Source organism: Gigantopelta aegis, chromosome 5 (genome assembly GCF_016097555.1).
Source record: "Gigantopelta aegis isolate Gae_Host chromosome 5, Gae_host_genome, whole genome shotgun sequence".
NCBI lineage: Eukaryota > Metazoa > Mollusca > Gastropoda > Neomphalida > Peltospiridae > Gigantopelta > Gigantopelta aegis.
The window spans coordinates 301,156-320,070 of NC_054703.1; the positions used below are offsets into that span (position 1 = coordinate 301,156).

General features: G+C 37.5%; 2 long non-coding RNA genes across 2 annotated transcripts; one reads left to right on the forward strand and one right to left on the reverse strand.

Moving 5' to 3' along the window:
* On the reverse strand, positions 1–8,487 carry LOC121373541. Its single transcript, XR_005958090.1, has 4 exons — positions 8,330–8,487; positions 5,400–5,517; positions 1,798–1,846; positions 1–72 (listed from the first exon to the last, which is right to left on the reverse strand). It is a non-coding gene; the product is annotated as an uncharacterized LOC121373541 (long non-coding RNA).
* Positions 8,488–17,121: 8,634 nt separating this feature from the next.
* LOC121373542 lies at positions 17,122–18,915 on the forward strand. Its single transcript, XR_005958091.1, has 3 exons — positions 17,122–17,361; positions 18,227–18,275; positions 18,843–18,915. It is a non-coding gene; the product is annotated as an uncharacterized LOC121373542 (long non-coding RNA).

Here is an 18,915-nt window from a genome sequence, read left to right on the forward strand (position 1 = left end):
AGCAATTTTATGTTTTATTTTTATGCTGGCTGTATTCTTTCGAACGTCATCAGTTTGTCACGTGGTATGAATCTGGAAATACACATAAATAACATACATGTACGTACTTCAGTGTAATCAGTATGCAGGCACACTGTCGTAAGTTATCTGACATATCTGTTACAACCAATGTCTCACGACTATATTTCAAAGGTCGTGGTACGTGCTGTCCTGGCTGTGGGAAAGTGCATATAAAATACCCTTGCTACTAATGGAAAATGTATCAGGTTTCCTTAGCTGTCAGAAAGAAAGAAAGGAATGTTTTATTTAACGACGCACTCAACACATTTTATTTACGGTTATATGGCCTCAAACATATGGTTAAGGACCACACAGATTTTGAGAGGAAACCCGCTGTCGCCACTACATGGGCTACTCTTCCGATTAGCAGCAAGGGATCTTTTATTTGCGCTTCCCACAGGCAGGATAGCACAAACCATGGCCTTTGTTGAACCAGTTATGGATCACTGGTCGGTGCAAGTGGTTTACACCTACCCATTGAGCCTTGCGGAGCACTCACTCAGGGTTTGGAGTCGGTATCTGGATTAAAAATCCCATGCCTCGACTGGGATCCGAACCCAGTACCTACCAGCCTGTAGACCGATGGCCTACCACGACGCCACCGAGACCGGTTCTAGCTGTCAGAATTACCACGTTTGACCTCCAATATTCGATGATTAATTAATCCTACATTCGGGGCGGGATGTCGTCCAGTGGTACAACGCTCGCTTGATGCGCGGTCGGTTTGAGATCGATCCCCATTGGTGGGCCAATTGGGCTATTTCTCGTTCTAGCCAGTGTACGACGACTGGTATATCAAAGGCCATGGTATGTGCTATCCTGTCTGTGGGATGATACATATAAAAGATCCCATGCTACTAATGGAAAAGTCTAGCGGGTTTCGTCTCTGAGACTATATATCAAAATTACCAAATGTGTTACATCCAGTAGCAGATGATTAATAAATCAATGAGCTCTAGTGGTGTCATTAAACAACAAACTAACTTTAATCACACATTCTGCTTTTTCTAGTTTTTAAAAAACTACTATGAAGCATTCAAATATGTATTTTAAATGACCGTTGGTCAAATTATTTCAATTTGTGTTTGGCCTTTGGAAGAAATAAAAAATTCGTACGTTTGAAATTATTTTAGACAAAATATACAAAACATTACAATGTCAAGAAGAAGAAGGAATGTGTTATTTAACGACGCACATATCAGAAATATGGTTAAGAACCACGCAGATATTGAGAGAGGAAACCCGCTGTCACCACTTCATGGGCTACTCTTTTCGATTAACAGCAAGGTATCTTTTATATACACCACCCCACAGACAGGATAGTACATACCACAGCCTTTGATACACCAGTTGTGGTGCACTGTATGGAACGAGAAATAGCCCAAATTGACGGGGATCGATCCCAAACCGACTGTGCATCAAGCGAGCGCTGTACCACTGGGCTACGTCTCGCTCCTCCCCAAATTAAGTTGCATAATGCTATTTTATTTTATTCCGTAGTTTCATTATTATCTATTATCCCGGGTACTCGGGTCCGGTTCGAGTTTCACCCTCGAGTACCGTACTCGATTCTAATATTTTGGACTGGTGGAGGCCCTAGTAAGGTATAATTTTAACAAAGCAAAAATATTTTATTTGCCGATAACCTTTTACAATGGCTCCAAACTCAGGATAGTTCCCATAAATACTGAAACTATACCTGTGATTAAATATATAACAAGATTCTTTCTCTCCTACCTGAATTAACCCTTGTGACACAGATGCGGACATTTTGTATTGCTAGGAACTGAAAAAGAAGAAGTTTAGTGTTAAAGGGACATTCCTGAGTTTGCTGCATTGTAAGATGTTTCCGACTAATAAAATATTTCTACGATTAAACTTGCATATTAAATATATTTTCTTGCTTAGAATATCAGTGTCTGTATATTCAATGTGTTTCTGGTCGTCTTAATATTTGTAAGAAGCCCAATCTGGATTTTGTCTTCAAATAATTTCGTACGTACGAAAAAATATATTTTAGGAAATAAAATTAAATTTAACCTAGTACAAATTTTTAGAACGATCAGAAACACGTTTAATATACAGCCATTAATGTTTTATGCAGAAAAAATATATTTGATATGTAATTACAATCGTTAAAAAGTCTCTGTCTGTCGATAACATCTTTAAAATTGCAGCAAACTCAGGAATGTCCCTTTAAAGTTGCATGCTGACGTCACTGAACTGAACTTTATTTACACTCAGGCCGTAGTCTGGTCAGGTCATAGGGTTTTACGTGCACATTCAGAACAAGCCTGTCATGGGCACAAGAGCCGGCCTTGGCCGGCTCCTCCGTCTATGACAGGAAAGGTGGGGGGGGGAGAGGAGGAACCGCCTGCACTGGCAGGTGCAAAAGAGCACCAGCAGGCGAGGGGGGGGGGGGGTGGGGGGGGATGCTATGGAATTTTGAATGGAGCAATTATATGCCAAAGAGAAAAGGTGCGCAATTTTGATTGAGGAAATTTGGCGCAATTTTGAACGGTCGGTCAAAAAGTAAATGGCAGAACTAGTATAGGTTTTGACATTAATGAATCGAGAGTAACTCGTTAATTAGACCTCTAAGATGCTGTGGTGTCTCCCTAGGTTGCCCATAGGGCCCTTTAGAAAGGGCCTGACCTCTTCTGGTCGTGGCATGACAATCCAGGGGAGACTCGTGCAATTGTGTTGACACCAGTAGGCAAGGCTTGTTGTTCCGGGGGATTTTGTCCAGTTGTTGTTGTTGGGCTGATCCACGGCGTCCTCCTCGTCAATGTCACCAAGTAGCCGTAGTCTACGGCATATGATATATATATATATATATATAGGTACTTGTCAAGGGAGATCATTCCCTAAAACTAGTAGTCACATGACCCTCTTGATAGTGTTGCATTTTTCACAGAATATATTCTGACATAGAAATTGAATTGAACTGCATGGGGTAATTAATGATGGTGTGCAAACTTAAAACTTTATACACTGACTCTTTAAACACGATCAAAACTCCCTTCCCATCATTATTACATGTTAAAAATTCTAGTCGTCCTATAAATATGGGGGATGGGATGTGGTAAAGCGCTGGCCTGATGCGCGGTCGATGTGGGATCGATCCCCGTCGGTGGGCCCATTGGGTTATTTCTCGTTTCAGCCAGTTCGCCACGACTGGTATATCGAATGCCGAGATATGTGCTATCCTGTCTGTGGGATCATGCATATAAAAGATCCCTTGCTACGAATTGAAACATGTAGCGGGTTTCCTCTCTAAGACTATATGTCAGAATTACCAAATATTTGACATCCAATAGCTGATGATTAATACAATGCTGTCCGATGTATCGGCGCACCTAAGCATTCAAAGACCATTTTCTATGTGAACACTGTGAAATACTTAATAAAATGTGTCTCACACCAATGAAGCAGTGCTTATCTGAATTACACTACACATTGTTTTATGTCTGTAGTGAATAAACATTTTTAAATGGCGCATAAATAAAGACACCCCCCTTGTATCCAAAACGATTTGCATGTCCGGTGATTCGGCGCAGTAGATGTGGATCGTTGACCCCGCTATTTATAGACCGCCCATGACCTCACTTTTAGCCCATAAACGCTACCCTATTGTCCCAGAATTATTTTAGTACTTTTTTGTTTTGTCTTGTTAAAAATATTACTATGAAAATGAACGATCACACATGACCCATCTCGTGATCATCTGCAGATGCATACATGTTCACTGTCATGCATGGCTAAGATGCCTACATGGATTTTATTTTTCTCGGGTAGATTGTGCAAACACGTGGATCTTATTTCACTTTTATTTTGTATAACAATGTGACAATTGTGAACTGGAATGACTGTCAATTAAGGTTTAAAACTTTCGTTTTGTTTGCATTTGTCTGTGTTTTCCTTTTCAGTTTAAATAAAAATAACCGAACAAAAATAATTACATTTATACCGTTTACTATACTTTTTAAAATGCGGGAAAGGTGTTTTTAGACTGGTTTTAAAATTCTTAATATCAATAAGGCTGACCTACTTCGCGTTTATATACACAAAAACAGGTGAATGATTTATTTTGAAATTATGATACAATTATTGATAATTCTAATAAAATAAAAATATTGCACCCTTAACAATAAATATGTTGATACTTGATTAACCATTAAAAAAGGAATTGAACTTTAATCCGTTAAAAACCCAGACAACATGACAACTTCCTAAGCATACTTAAGCAAAATACCAAGTGCGCCGAATCACCGGACGCGGCGATACACCGGACACGGTTGTAAATTATTGTGCTCTAGTGGTGTCACATAAAAAAAAAAACTTTAACTTTTCATATAAATCTCTGAAATGAAATTGTGTTTAGGCCCAGTACACATGACTTCCATTCGGCATGTAATTCACAGCTCACAGTAGTCAAGACATTTTGTATGTCGTCAGGCGCGGATCCAGGGTTTGTGAAGGGGGAGGGGGCTCCGCGGCAGTGTTCTTACTAAATAGAGCATGTTTTAAAAAAAAGTTAAAGTTTGTTTTGTTTAACGACACCACTGGAGCATATTGAAAATGTTATGAATCATCGGCTATTGGATGTCAAACATAGGGTAATTATGACATATAGTAGTTTGTTTTGTTTAACGACACCACTGGAGCATATTGAAAATGTTATGAATCATCGGCTATTGGATGTCAAACATAGGGTAATTTTGACATATAGTAGTTTGTTTTGTTTAACGACACCACTGGAGCATATTGAAAATGTTATGAATCATCGGCTATTGGATGTCAAACATAGGGTAATTTTGACATATAGTCTTAGAAAGGAAACCTGCAACATGTTTCCATTAGTAGCAAGGGATCCTTATATGCACCATCCCAGACAGGATAGCACATACCACGGCCTTTGATATACCAGTCGTGGTGCACAGCCTGGAACGAGAAATAGCCCAATGGAGAATGTTCTAATGCCTTGTGTCCGTCCGTTATGCTGGACTTTCAAGCTGGACGTTATTTTGTTTAACGACACCACTAGAGCACATTGTAATGGTAATAGTGACAAGTAGTCATCAGAGGAAACCCGCTACATTCTTTTTTTCATTAGCAGCAAGAGATCTTTTATATGCATTTTCTCACAGGCAGGACACCACAAACCACGGCCTTTGATATACCAGTCGTGGGTCACTGGTCGGGGAAAACAGAGTATGGGTCCAGCGATGGGGTTCGAGCCTCCGACGCAAGCACTCCAGGCAGCTAGATCCCTCCCCCGCGCCCATCGGAAGCCCATATTTGTTGTTTGTACGTGTCGCTATTATCATTGTGCTTACAATGTACACGATTTGCACGCGCAGGTCGGACACCCGTTCTTCACTACACGTCCGCACATACAGCGCATGAACAGACACACGGGTCTACAGCGCCGTCTTCCCCAGAATATGGCGTTAGCTGTAAAAAAAAAAAAAAAAAAAAAGCTTATATATAATAATAGCAATATTATAATGAGAAATAAAAGGGGTAATCCAGGGGATGTTCGGACATTGTTTTTTAGAGGAAACCCGCTACACTTTTACGACAAGCAGCAAGGGATCTTTTATTTGCGCTTCCCACAGGCAGGATATCACAAACCATGGCCTTTGTTGAACCAGTTATGGATCACTGGTCGGTGCAAGTGGTTTGCACCTACCCATTGAGCCTTGCGGAGCACTCACTCAGGGTTTGGAGTCGGTATCTGGATTAAAAATCCCATGCCTCGACTGGGATCCGAACCCAGTACCTATCAGCCTGTAGACCGATGACCTAACCAGGACGCCACCGAGGCTGGTAGATACAGAATGATACACAGAGAGAAGGGTAGAGAGACAAATAGGGAGGGACAGGGGAAGACAGAAAGACAGAAATAATTAAAACGTTTAATTAAAACGTTTGTTTAATCAAAATGACACCACTAAAGCAATCATCGGCAACTGCATGTCATACATTTGAGAATACTGACACACTGTGTTCAGGAGAACCAACAGCAGCAACAATGGGTATTTTATATATGCAGTTGACACAACAACAACAACAACAACAACAACAACAACAAAAACGTAATTTCTTCCAAGGAAGGAAATGTTTTATTTAACGACGCACTCAACACAACCGGCCTCGGTAGCGTCGTGGCAGGCCATCGGTCTACAGGCTGGTAGGTACTGGGTTCGGATCCCAGTCGAGGCATGGGATTTTTAATCCAGATACTGACTCCAAACCCTGAGTGAGTGCTCCGCAAGGCTCAATGGGTAGGTGTCAACTACTTGCACCGACCAGTGATCCATAACTGGTTCAACAAAGGCCATGGTTTGTGCTATCCTGCCTGTGGGAAGCGCAAATAAAAGATCCCTTGCTGCTAATCGGAAGAGTAGCCCATGTAGTGGCGACAGCGGGTTTCCTCTTAGAATCTGTGTGGTCCTTAACCATATGTCTGACGCCATATAACCGTAAATAAAATGTGTTGAGTGCGTCGTTAAATAAAACATTTCTTTCTTTCTTTCACTCAACACATTTCATTTACGGTTTTATGGCGTCAGACATATGGTTAAGGACCACACAAATATTGAGAGAGGAAACCCGCTGCCGCCACTTTATGGGCTATTTTCGATTAGCAACAAGGGATCTTTTGTATGTTCTATCCCACAGACAGGATAGTACATATCACGGACTCTGTTATACCAGTTGTGGAACACTGGCTGGAACGAGAAATAGGCCAATGGGTCCACCGAAGTGGATCGATCCTAGACCGACCGCGCATCAAGCGAACGCTTTACCACTGGGCTACGTCCTGCCCCATAATTTCTTCGAAGCGAATAGCATTTGAATAGATAGATATTGATGCACGGTCGGTCTGGGATCGATCCCCGTCGGTGGACCCATTGAGCTATTTCTCGTTCGAGCCAATGCACTACGACTGGTAGATCAAAGGCCGTGGTATGTGCTATCCTGTATGTGGGGTGGTACATATAAAAGATCCTTTGCTATTTATGGAAAATAATGTAGCGGGTTTGTTCTCTTAGACTATACGTAAAAATTGTCAAATGTTTGACATCCAATAGCCGATGATTAATTAATCAATGTGCTCTTGTGGTGTCGTTAAACAAAACAAACCTTTTGGGGACAGATATGGGCAGAAACTATTTTCAAATTACATCAAAATTGTTTTAATTTAATCTGAAAGACAAAACCATTAGCTTTTTCAAAATCGTATCTCTGTCAAGACAGTCAAAATACCATCTTAACACTACGGCCTATCAGTGTTAGGAATGAATGAATGAATGTTTGTTTAACGACACCCCAGCACAAAAACACATATCGGCTATTGAGTGTCACAAATGGTAAGTATATGGAAACATTATCTATATATATTCATGTAAAACCACGTGGGGGAAAGGTATAATACAATATATAAAATCAAGGTAAGTATATTTTAAAACTTTGTATAGAAGTCAAAGTGTTTTAAAAACTTTACAATTATATCAGTGTTTTATTAATAATGTGAGGACGATTTGTCGTCATTCTGACTTTGTCAATTGCCTCCACTAACGTAGCCAGGATTGTAGACTGGTGGGGGGAGGGTACCAACAATCTAAATCGTATTTCTGCACAGGATGAGGTCAAAGGGAACAGCACAATAAACTGTAAATATTATCTTTCATGTAATACATTAATAAAAGACAAATTATTATTATACTCTTCAAAAAAAGTAGGGGAACCTGAAATATTAAAACATACGTTTTGAGCACAGACATCCTAGTAAAGAACGTTCAGGTCTGTTTATCAATACACCGAAACACATTCCACAGTTTGCACATGCATCACGCAGTTGCCCCGTACACGTGCGTGGGGTGTCATTCTCGATTTTGACAATTTCCAGGAAGGTCCGTTAATCAATATGGAACATTATTTCTGTCAATCCTTTTCATTCTGTTGATCATACAGTTGTAATTGTTTTGTTTTTAGTCATTTTTATTGTTTGAATTTGCGATTTACTGATAAAAAAACATCAACTTTCAAATTTCACTTCTGACCCCAATCGTTCTTCAGGTCATAAAACCTACTGTAATACTGAACTACCGGTTGTAATGTTTGCCCAATTAATTCACTATTATCATATAACCATTCCCCACAGGTAATATACCTTACAATTTTGACAATTGTAAATTCTTATTAGAGTTCCCCTACTTTTTTTAAAGAGTATATATATAATACAGTTTATTATACTTACCGGTAACACTGAGCAACACAAATACCAACAACAGACTGAGTACAAGTGACTTCATGACGAGTTTAGACCAGTCAATAGTAAGAGTCTAAAATTCTTTCTCTGTCTCTGCTGTTTTAATAGAAGGCCGACTCCGGGTCGGAACAGGACTTCACACCGTTTACCACGTTGATCGCGGACCACGAGGTGTGACTTTTAATTACGACGACATCAGCGCATAATTAGAAACTCATCATAGTATGACATCATTTACCAATGCAAAATCTCGCTTCACCATATTATAACATAATTTACTAATACCAAATAAAAACAAACCTACAGTTTTAATAAACTCACAATCTCGCTTCACCATATTATAACATAATTTACTAATACCAAATAAAAACAAACCTACAGTTTTAATAAACTCACAATCTCGCTTCAACATATTATAACATAATTTACTAATACCAAATAAAAACAAACCTACAGTTTTAATAAACTCACAATCTCGCTTCACCATATTATAACATAATTTACTAATACCAAATAAAAACACAACTACAGTTTTAATAAACTCACAATCTCGCTTCACCATATTATAACATAATTTACTAATACCAAATAAAAACAAACCTACAGTTTTAATAAACTCACAATCTCACCATACCATATTTTAACATTTACTAATGCAAAATACAAACACAACTACAGTTTTAATAAACTCACAATCTCGCTTCACAATATTATAACATAATTTACTAATACCAAATAAAAACAAAACTACAGTTTTAATAAACTCACAATCTCATCATACCATATTTTAACATTTACTAATGCAAAATACAAACACAACTACAGTTTTAATAAACTCACAATCTCGCTTCACAATATTATAACATAATTTACTAATACCAAATACAAACACACCTACAGTTTTAATAAACTCACAATCTCGCTTCACAATATTATAACATAATTTACTAATACCAAATATAACCAAACCTACAGTTTTAATAAACTCACAATCTCACCATACCATATTTTAACATTTACTAATGCAAAATACAAACACACCTACAGTTTTAATAAACTCACAATCTCGCTTCACCATATTATAACAACATTTACTACTACAGAATACAAACACAACTACGGTTTTAAGAAACTCACAATCTCACCGTACCATATTTTAACAACATTTACTACTACAAAATACAAACACAACTACAGTTTTAATAAACTCACAATCTCAATTCACCATATTTTAACATTTACTAATGCAAAATACAAACACAACTACAGTTTTAATGTACTCACAGTCTCACATCATGATATTTTAACATTTACTACTGCAAAATACAAACAAAGCTACAGTTTTAATGTACTCACAGTCTCACATCATGATATTTTACCATTTACTAATGCAAAATACAAACACAACTACAGTTTTAATGTACTCACAGTCTCACATCATGATATTTTAACATTTACTACTGCAAAATACAAACAAAGCTACAGTTTTAATGTACTCACAGTCTCACATCATGATATTTTACCATTTACTAATGCAAAATACAAACACAACTACAGTTTTAATGTACTCACAGTCTCACATCATGATATTTTAACATTTACTATTGCAAAATACAAACAAAGCTACAGTTTTAATGTACTCACAGTCTCACATCATGATATTTTACCATTTACTACTGCAAAATACGAACAAAACTACAGTTTTAATGTACTCACAGTCTCACATCATGATATTTTACCATTTACTACTGCACAATACGAACAAAACTACAGTTTTAATGTACTCACAGTCTCACATCATGATATTTTACCATTTACTACTACAAAATACAAACAAAACTACAGTTTTAATGTACTCACAGTCTCACATCATGATATTTTAACATTTACTAATGCAAAATACAAACTCGACTATGATTTTAATAAACGTGTGTGCAAGTTGTTAAAGCCGCACGCCCTAGTTCCATCCAGCGAAAATAAATTATAATTTGGTTAATCTACAAACCTGTAACACAGTTAGATCACGTTTTTATCAAATGGAGTGAAAAAGCAGGTTTTATATCGATAAATACCATGCGAATCCCCATGTCCCAATTGCTTGAAATAATTTTGAAAGTTAGTATTCTGATGTCACCGGTAGATGTCGCTCGAAGCACAACAATGCCTACGTCACGACAAATTTCACAGAGTGCGCACAGACTTGGGGTGCGTTCCTTTCACCTCTCCTGGACATGTTCCAACTGTTCTGTCCTTGTTGTATCCCCTCTCCAGATATCGTAAGACTTAGCAAAATTATTGGTTTTAAGGGTTTGTAACGTTTTGTATTGAGATACTTACTTGTCTGAACTTTATTATTACAGAAAATGTTCACGAATTGTGAAGAAAAATCTCACAAATGAACAACAAGCAAACGACAACAAATCGGATGTTAATTGCGCGAACCGTGCACGAGAAAACAAACCGAACCAAAATGATAACGGTCACGTAGTATACCAACGTCTGTGACGTTTACACAGGAAGATTCCCTCTAAAAATAGATTGGACCTCGCTTGCTTAACGGTTTTTTCTCGAGTGCACGCGGATTTTTAAGAAATACAAAATATGCATTTCGTGGTTTTATAAACATCAGGATTACCATGATTACCAAAAAGCACTTCAGGTGAATGGAAATGTGTATTCTAAATAATAAAATGTAAGTAAAGTGCAATTTTATTTGTGAAAAAATGGGTTTAATAGTGAAAAACAACGCCGTAATGGTTAACAACTAGCCGTAACTAGGGCGTGTCCCTTTAACGGTTATCGTCAACTGCCTCTAATCAAAATAAATCATGTCGTCAATAAAATAGCTGACTATTTTTCAATTTTAGAATACACAATAATATATAAGGACTAAAGTAACATCATGGGTGTAGACAAGGGAGTTTTGGGGGTCTAGACCAACCGTAGCCCCCACACACCCCAAGACACACACACACACACACACACGCACACACACGCATATACTCAGCGGAGGAAAAAACGAATGTGTTTACAGTGTAATATTAGGGTATGCATATAGGTGCCCAGCGAAAAGTAGACAAAATATTTGGGAGGGAAAAGGTCACATGCACAACTCGTGAAAAGTGCAACCCAATAAAAATGTTTTTTAACAATTCGGGGAAAAAGAGGCACTTGAATATATTTATGTGGAATGAGTCCTCTGGCTCACTCCCCCTCGGATCCACCTCTGTGGTCCGACAGATTCATATATTCGAACCACCACCACCACCACCATCACCACCACCACCACCACCACCCATTTCCAGACCACGCTTCCCCCTAATGTTAGGAAGAAAGGAAAGAAATGGTTTATTTAACGACGCACTCAACACATTTTTTTTTTACGGTTATGTGGCGTCGGACATATGGTTAAGGACCACACTTGTACTGAGGGAGGAAACCCGCTGTCGCCACTTCATGGGCTACTCATTTCGATTAGCAGTAAGGGATCTTTTATATGCACCATCCCATAGACAGGATAGCACATACCACAGCATTTTGGTGTACCAGTCGTGGTGCACTGGCTGGGGAGAGAAATAGCCCAATGGGCCCACTGACAGTGATCGATCCTAAACCGACCGCACATCAAGCGAGCGCTTTACCACTGGGCTACGTCTCGTCCCTCCCCTAATGTCAGTGTAATGGCGACAACAAGGAATGGCGGTCAAGCGTAACAAAAGCAATGTTAATGGTAAAATTAATGAATGTCTATTACAAATGGTTGCTAGTAAATAATACAGTAAAGTTAAAGTTTGTTTTGTTTTGAGTCACCACTAGAGCACATTGATTTATTAATTATCGGCTATTGCAAGTCGAATATTTGGTCATTCTAACACTTAGTCTTAGAAAGGAAACCCGCTGCATTTTTCCTTTAGTAACAAGGGATCTTTCATATTATGTAACATCCCACAGACAGGATAACACAAACCACGACATTTGACATACCAGTTGTGGTGCACTGGATGGAGCGAAATATAGCCCAAATGGGCCCACCGACGGGGATCGATCCTAGACGGACCGCGCACCAGGCGAGCGTTTTACCACTGGTCTACGTGCCGCCTTATAATAAAGTATGCCCGATTCTGTAGCTTTAATTATGACGGTTGACATAATATATTTGTTTGTAACGACTAACACAATTCAAGCAGGAAGCACACACACGTGTTGCTAACACATCCATATATGGACAGAGTCCGGGGTTGTGTGGTTAAAGGTAATCATTCACAAGTTTGATTTCATTTCACGTTGATTTATTAATTTATTATTATTATTATTATTATTATTATTATTATCGTCAGCTATTGGATGAAAAACATTTGATAATTCTAACATGTATAGTCTTCAGAAGAAACAAGCCACATCTTTCATTAGTAGCCAGGGATCTTTTATATGTACGTTCCTACAGCCAGGATAGCAGGAGAGAGAGAGAGAGAGAGAGAGAGAGAGAGAGAGAGAGAGAGAGAGAGAGAGAGAGAGAGAGAGAGAGAGAGAGAGAGAGAGAGAGAGAGAGATGCAACCCGCTACAGCCACATAGGCTACTCCCGATGATAAAACAGCAATATATCTTTTATTCCAGACACTGCAGTTAATCAGACATTACACATATTACCTGAAAATTTCAGAAATTATACACAATCTCCGATTATGCCTATTCACTATAACATAAATAATACATATACTTTATTAGGTGACAAAAACACACAAAAGACTGAGTATACATTTAATTTTAATTTACACCTTTCATTTATAAGTCCATGGGCCAGATACCGAAACCCTCCCCCCCCCCCCCCCCGGGATTTTTGGAGACAAGTATTTTTAGATACCCCATTATATATGAATTTAATATCTGCTTGTCTGCAGCAAAAATGTTGGTGGATTAAAAACATATCGCCATTTGAATAGGGGTACCATTGCGTATTTTGTGTCCCAAAAATGCTATATGGAAAAATTAAATATAGTGATATGGTTGTCATCCATATAAAATTTTAACAGATATAAGGCTAAAATTAATGTTATTCGTCCTATACTAGATGTTAATATTAACAAACCAAATAACAATGCAATATATGGTATGAATAATGATATACTCATCGGCAAAAGTTAAGCAATGCCTGAAATGCATTATTTTCTATATTTACACATACTTTGGGCTGCTTGAACCTTTTATTATTAAAAATTGCACTGTATTTAATATATTGAGGCAGTATTATTCAAATATGATTCAGTATATCTGCCTATACTATACTCAACAAAATTAATTAAGGGCCAATAGATATTTTAGCATTTTCTTTTAAATAGGGGGGAAAATACAACTTCTTCCGTTGGCATGTTCTTAAACTTAATGATTTAAATAACAATTTAGAGGGAACAGAATGACAAATATCATTCTGCACAAATATGTAACAAATACTATGCTCATTTCAATATTTTTCATAAATAAGTGAAATACTCAGCGTTTTTTGTGTGTATCACCAGTCAGATTTTACTGAAACAATGTTTAGAAGTCATATATATGACCAAAACTAGCTAAAATAATATGACAGTAACAAAGAATTATATTATAATATAAGAACGTTTACTAGCCCTTAATTAACATGTATGTGCATCAATATTATGAAGATGTCCCTCTTTACTAAACACCAGTGTTAACAATTTAAAACATCAGTTTTGTGTACCTACCGTAATTTGTTATGCATTACGTGTACAATTCATCTATCTCACAGAAGTTAATCTTATACTAGTCTGTGTTTGTAATATGTTTAGATTTGTTTTTATATTGTGCTTAACTTATGCTCAGGTGTATATAACTAGTATCTACATCAAATATTGTCTAGGAACGTTTTGACTTCCTTTCATATTCCTTTGTATTTTGATGCAAATAAAATATGTCTGTCATGTTCACAATTTCTGGTATTCTCCTTCTTCAGGCTCTGCTCTGGTTCCTCCATCAGTATGTCCATCAGCTCTCATAGTATAATGTCACTATTTCATCTCTAGTGTTCCTTCGGAAATTTCTCAGCCATTTGGTTGGGGAATAACCTGGACTGCCTGGTATGACTGATATCAAATGACAACTTGGCAATTTGCTCTCTTTATGTGCATTCTCAGTGAATACATACATGTAGAGTGGAGAAGGCCGATTTATACTCTACTGTAGTTCAATATTATCATCCTTGGTTTGACAACAAATATTTCCAGATATTTCTCAAGTCATAATAGTTTTTTTTGTGTTATTCGCACCTGTACTCCCATAAAGAAGGTATATGAAATGATCTACTTCTTAAATATATGGACATCAACCATTTCAAGAAAGTATTGGTGTTGCTTGAAAATATTCAAAACCATCAGTTTTCCATTCTGCATAAAAGCAATGTTGGTATCATAACCAGTAATGGCAAGCACAGCTGGGATTGCTAGTTGGTGTCTTCCCTGCATCCTTAATGATGCTGTGCACATCTGTAAGATGTCACTTGTTGCCAAGTTGAGTGTATAAAAAATGTTCGTATCTGGGATGGTGAACTGGCAGCAATGTACAGACATTGAAGTATAATCTTTGTCTCTGCATCTTCTTGTGTACTTTACAACACCCTCAGACATGGTTTGCATTTGAAACATGTACTTTGTCTCACAAATAGAACCCTCTTCCCAAAAAGCTGTGGGCAGTTTTCTTTTTTCATTTATAGTAATGTTTCCCAGTCTCTTGAGACCTTTGTAGGGATTCCTTAGATCAAGTATGGCTTGGAAGAACCCCTTTCACATGACCACGAATGCTGTTATTATGAAACTGTGGATTAATTGCAAACTTTCCATCCAGAAGATATTCCCTGAAAATATGCTGTACCAATAGAGCAATTTGCAAGAGAGCAAACTGCCATGGTCTCATTTGGTATTAATCATGTCACAAAGTCCAGAGTATTCCTCAACCACATGGACAGAGCTGAGAAATGTCCAACGAAATACTGAAGCTGAAGTGGATGGTTTGTGATCTGATGCTACAAGAGCTGTTGACATATTGAGGGATGAACAAGAGCAAAGGCCCAAAGGAAAAATAAGAAATTACAGATATTGTAAACATAATAGACATTATATTTGAAAGAAAGAAATGTTTTATTTAACGACGCACTCAACACATTTTATTTACGGTTATATGGCGTCAGACATATGGTTAATACATTATAATTGAGTCAGATGATATAGGAAAGAAAGTCAAGTACTAGATATGCCTGATGACTATATTTGATGTCAATTATATACACCTAAGCATAAATTAAGTACAATTTAAATAGAAATGTGTTTTTAAAAATATTACAAACTTCTGTAAGATAGATGGATTGTAAATTCAAAACATACATGCCGAGGAAAGATACTTACAATTGGCTGGTACTAAGAATAGTGGGACATCTTCATAAATGTGTGAACATAGTATATACAAACCACATTTGGATAATGAAGCCTCAATATGTTAAAAAAAACTCAGGTCAATTTTTGTTTAATAATAAAAAAGTATATGTATGTATAAATTAATACATTTCTGGCATTGCCTAACTTATTTTGAGAAGTATTTAATTATTCATACCACATATTATATTGTTTTGTAGTTGATATTAACATCTACTTTATAGAATAAAAAGAAGGATCTAAAAATATAAAATTTGTGAACTTTACATACATCATATTTAGGTCAGATAAAATGATTGAGAATTGGGAATGAAAGTTAGATTTTTATAGTGCTAGATATTAGCCTGATGACAATATTCCATGTAGATGTCAATTATATACACCAAAACAAAAGTTAAGCATCATATAAATAGAACTGAAATTCTGAAATATTACAAAAAGCAAACAAAAAACAGCCCATTGTAAGATGGACTCTTGTGAGATAGGTGAATTGTACATGTAATGCAGACTCGCATAGAATGATATGTAAATTCACTTTATATGTTTGTAAATGATTTAGACAGCATGTACTGCACCATATTTAAATAATGTTGCTTTCAGATATTAAATACAATACAATAATAAAAGGTTCAGAACGTTTTAAGTATGGTGTGTATAAACACATGTACATAGAGAATTATATATCAGGAACTGCATTACTTTTGACGGTGAGTATACCCCCAGTACTATATCAATACCACATATATCGCATTGCTTTGTGGTTTGTTGTTATGAAAATGTAGTTTAGCATGAATAGCATTCATAATTTGGTCTTGAACCTGTTCAAAATATGTCTGAATGTTAACTTCAACATTGCCATGCAGTTTTTTCATATACTATGTTTGTAATACTCAGGGCATATCAAATTCAATGACTCACTATACTTCATCAGGTGCCAAAAAATTAAAACAAATTGGTGGAATACATTCACCAGTAACCCAGCTTTAAAGTAAAAACAGTGATATAGTCCAGAATTATTTTCAAATATTTTCGAAAATTAGGTGGAACATTCACCTTGATCAGAAATTTGCCCTTTTAAAAATAAATAGGGTGCCTACACTCAAACATGCCCTACAGGCACACCCACCAACAGATTGCCTGCAGACAAGCTGATTTGAATATGTCTATGGATAGGCTTCACAGATATACTCATCTTGAAAAATCCCTATGGGGAGGGGGGGGGGGCAGGGGGTTATAGTGGGCCCACGGTCTATATATAGTGCAGTGTCGACTAGCGCTCCACAAGTGGTAACGGGTTGCATCTCTCTCTCTCTCTCTCTCTCTCTCTCTCTCTCTCTCTCTCTCTCTCTCTCTCTCTCTCTCTCTCTCTCTCTCTCTCTCTCTCTCACACACACACCGTGTGGTGTCTTTCTTGTTTACCCCTTTTATTTGTCATTATAACTTTTTTTTCTTTCTTTTTTGGCAGCTAACGCCATATTCTGGGGAAGACGGCGATGTAGACCCGTGTGTCTGTTCAAGCTCTGTATGTGCGGATGTGTAGTGAAGAACGGGTGTCCGACCTGCGCGTGCAAATCGTGTACATTGTAAGCACAATGCTAATAGCGACACGTACAGACAACAAACATTGGCTTCCGATGGGCGCGGGGTAGGGACCTAGCTCAGTAGGTAGTGTGTTTGCCTGGAGTGTTTGTGTCGGAGGATCGAACACCATCGCTGGACCCATACTCTGTTTTACCCGACCAGTGACCCACGACTGGTACACCAAAGGCCGTGGTTTGTGGTGTCCTGCCTGCATATAAAAGATCCCTTGCTGCTAATGAAAAAAAAATGTAGCGAGTTTCACCTGTAGACTACTTGTCAGAATTACCAAATATTTGACACCCAATAGCCGATGACTAATCAATCAATGTGCTCTAGTGGTGTCGTTAAACAAAAAACGTCCATGAGTCCAGCTTGAAAGTCCAGCATAACGGACGGACACAAGACATTAGAACATTCTCCATTGGGCTATTTCTCGTTCCAGCCTGTGCACCACGACTGGTATATCAAAGGCCGTGACACATCAATGGCCGTTGTATGTGCTATCCTGTCTGTGGGATGGTATATTATAAAAGATCCCTTGCTACTAATGGGACAATGTAGTGGGTTTCCTCTCTATGACTATGTCAAAATTACCAAATGTTTTTAACATATTATGCAATTTGATGTTAATAATTGTAAAATAATTGTTTTTATTTACACTGATATTTTTTATCAAATGTTTTTTATTTGAGTTGGTATATATTTTATATGAATTTATATAAATTTAAACTTTATCGATTACAGAGTTATATGCCATTTCAGCGGTTCCCATTTGACGCAAACTCATCGAAACTCCACATCAGTACTCTTTCTGCAGACGCGGTGACGCCAGGGTGCAACTTTAACAATTAGTTTCTTCTTTTTCAGTTCCTAGCAATAAAAAATGTCCGCCTCTGTATCACAAGGGTTAATTCAGGTAGGAGAGAAAGAAACTTGTAATATATTTAATCACAGGTTATGGGAACTATCCTTTGTAGCAATTTTTAAAAGGTTTACGGCAAGTAAAATATTTTTGCATTGTTAAAATTACAATTTACTTACAATTGTTTTACATATAGAATACGAATACCTCTATAAACAATGCATTTCTTGACAGTGTAGGGGCGTGGCGTAGCCCAGTAGTAAAGCGTTTGCTTGATGCGCGGTCGGTCTAGGATCGATCCCTGTCGGTGGGCCCACTGGACAACCATTTCCATTTCCTTCATTACGTCCCGCCCCGAATATATGGTTAATAGATCATCGAATATTGGATATCAAACGTGGTAATTCTGACAACTAGTGTTCAGATCTGCTACATTTTCCATTAGTAGCACGGGGTATTTTATATGCACTTTGCCACATATAGGACAACACGTACCACAACCTTTGAAATATAGTCGTGGGGCATTGGTCGGAACAGATATGTGAGATAACTTACGACAGTGTGCATGTGTACTGAATAGACTCAAGAACGTGCATGTATGTTATTTCTGTGTATTTCCAGATTCATACCACGTGACAAACTGATGACGTCAAAAGAATACAGCCAGCATAAAAATAAAAAATAAAATTACTTA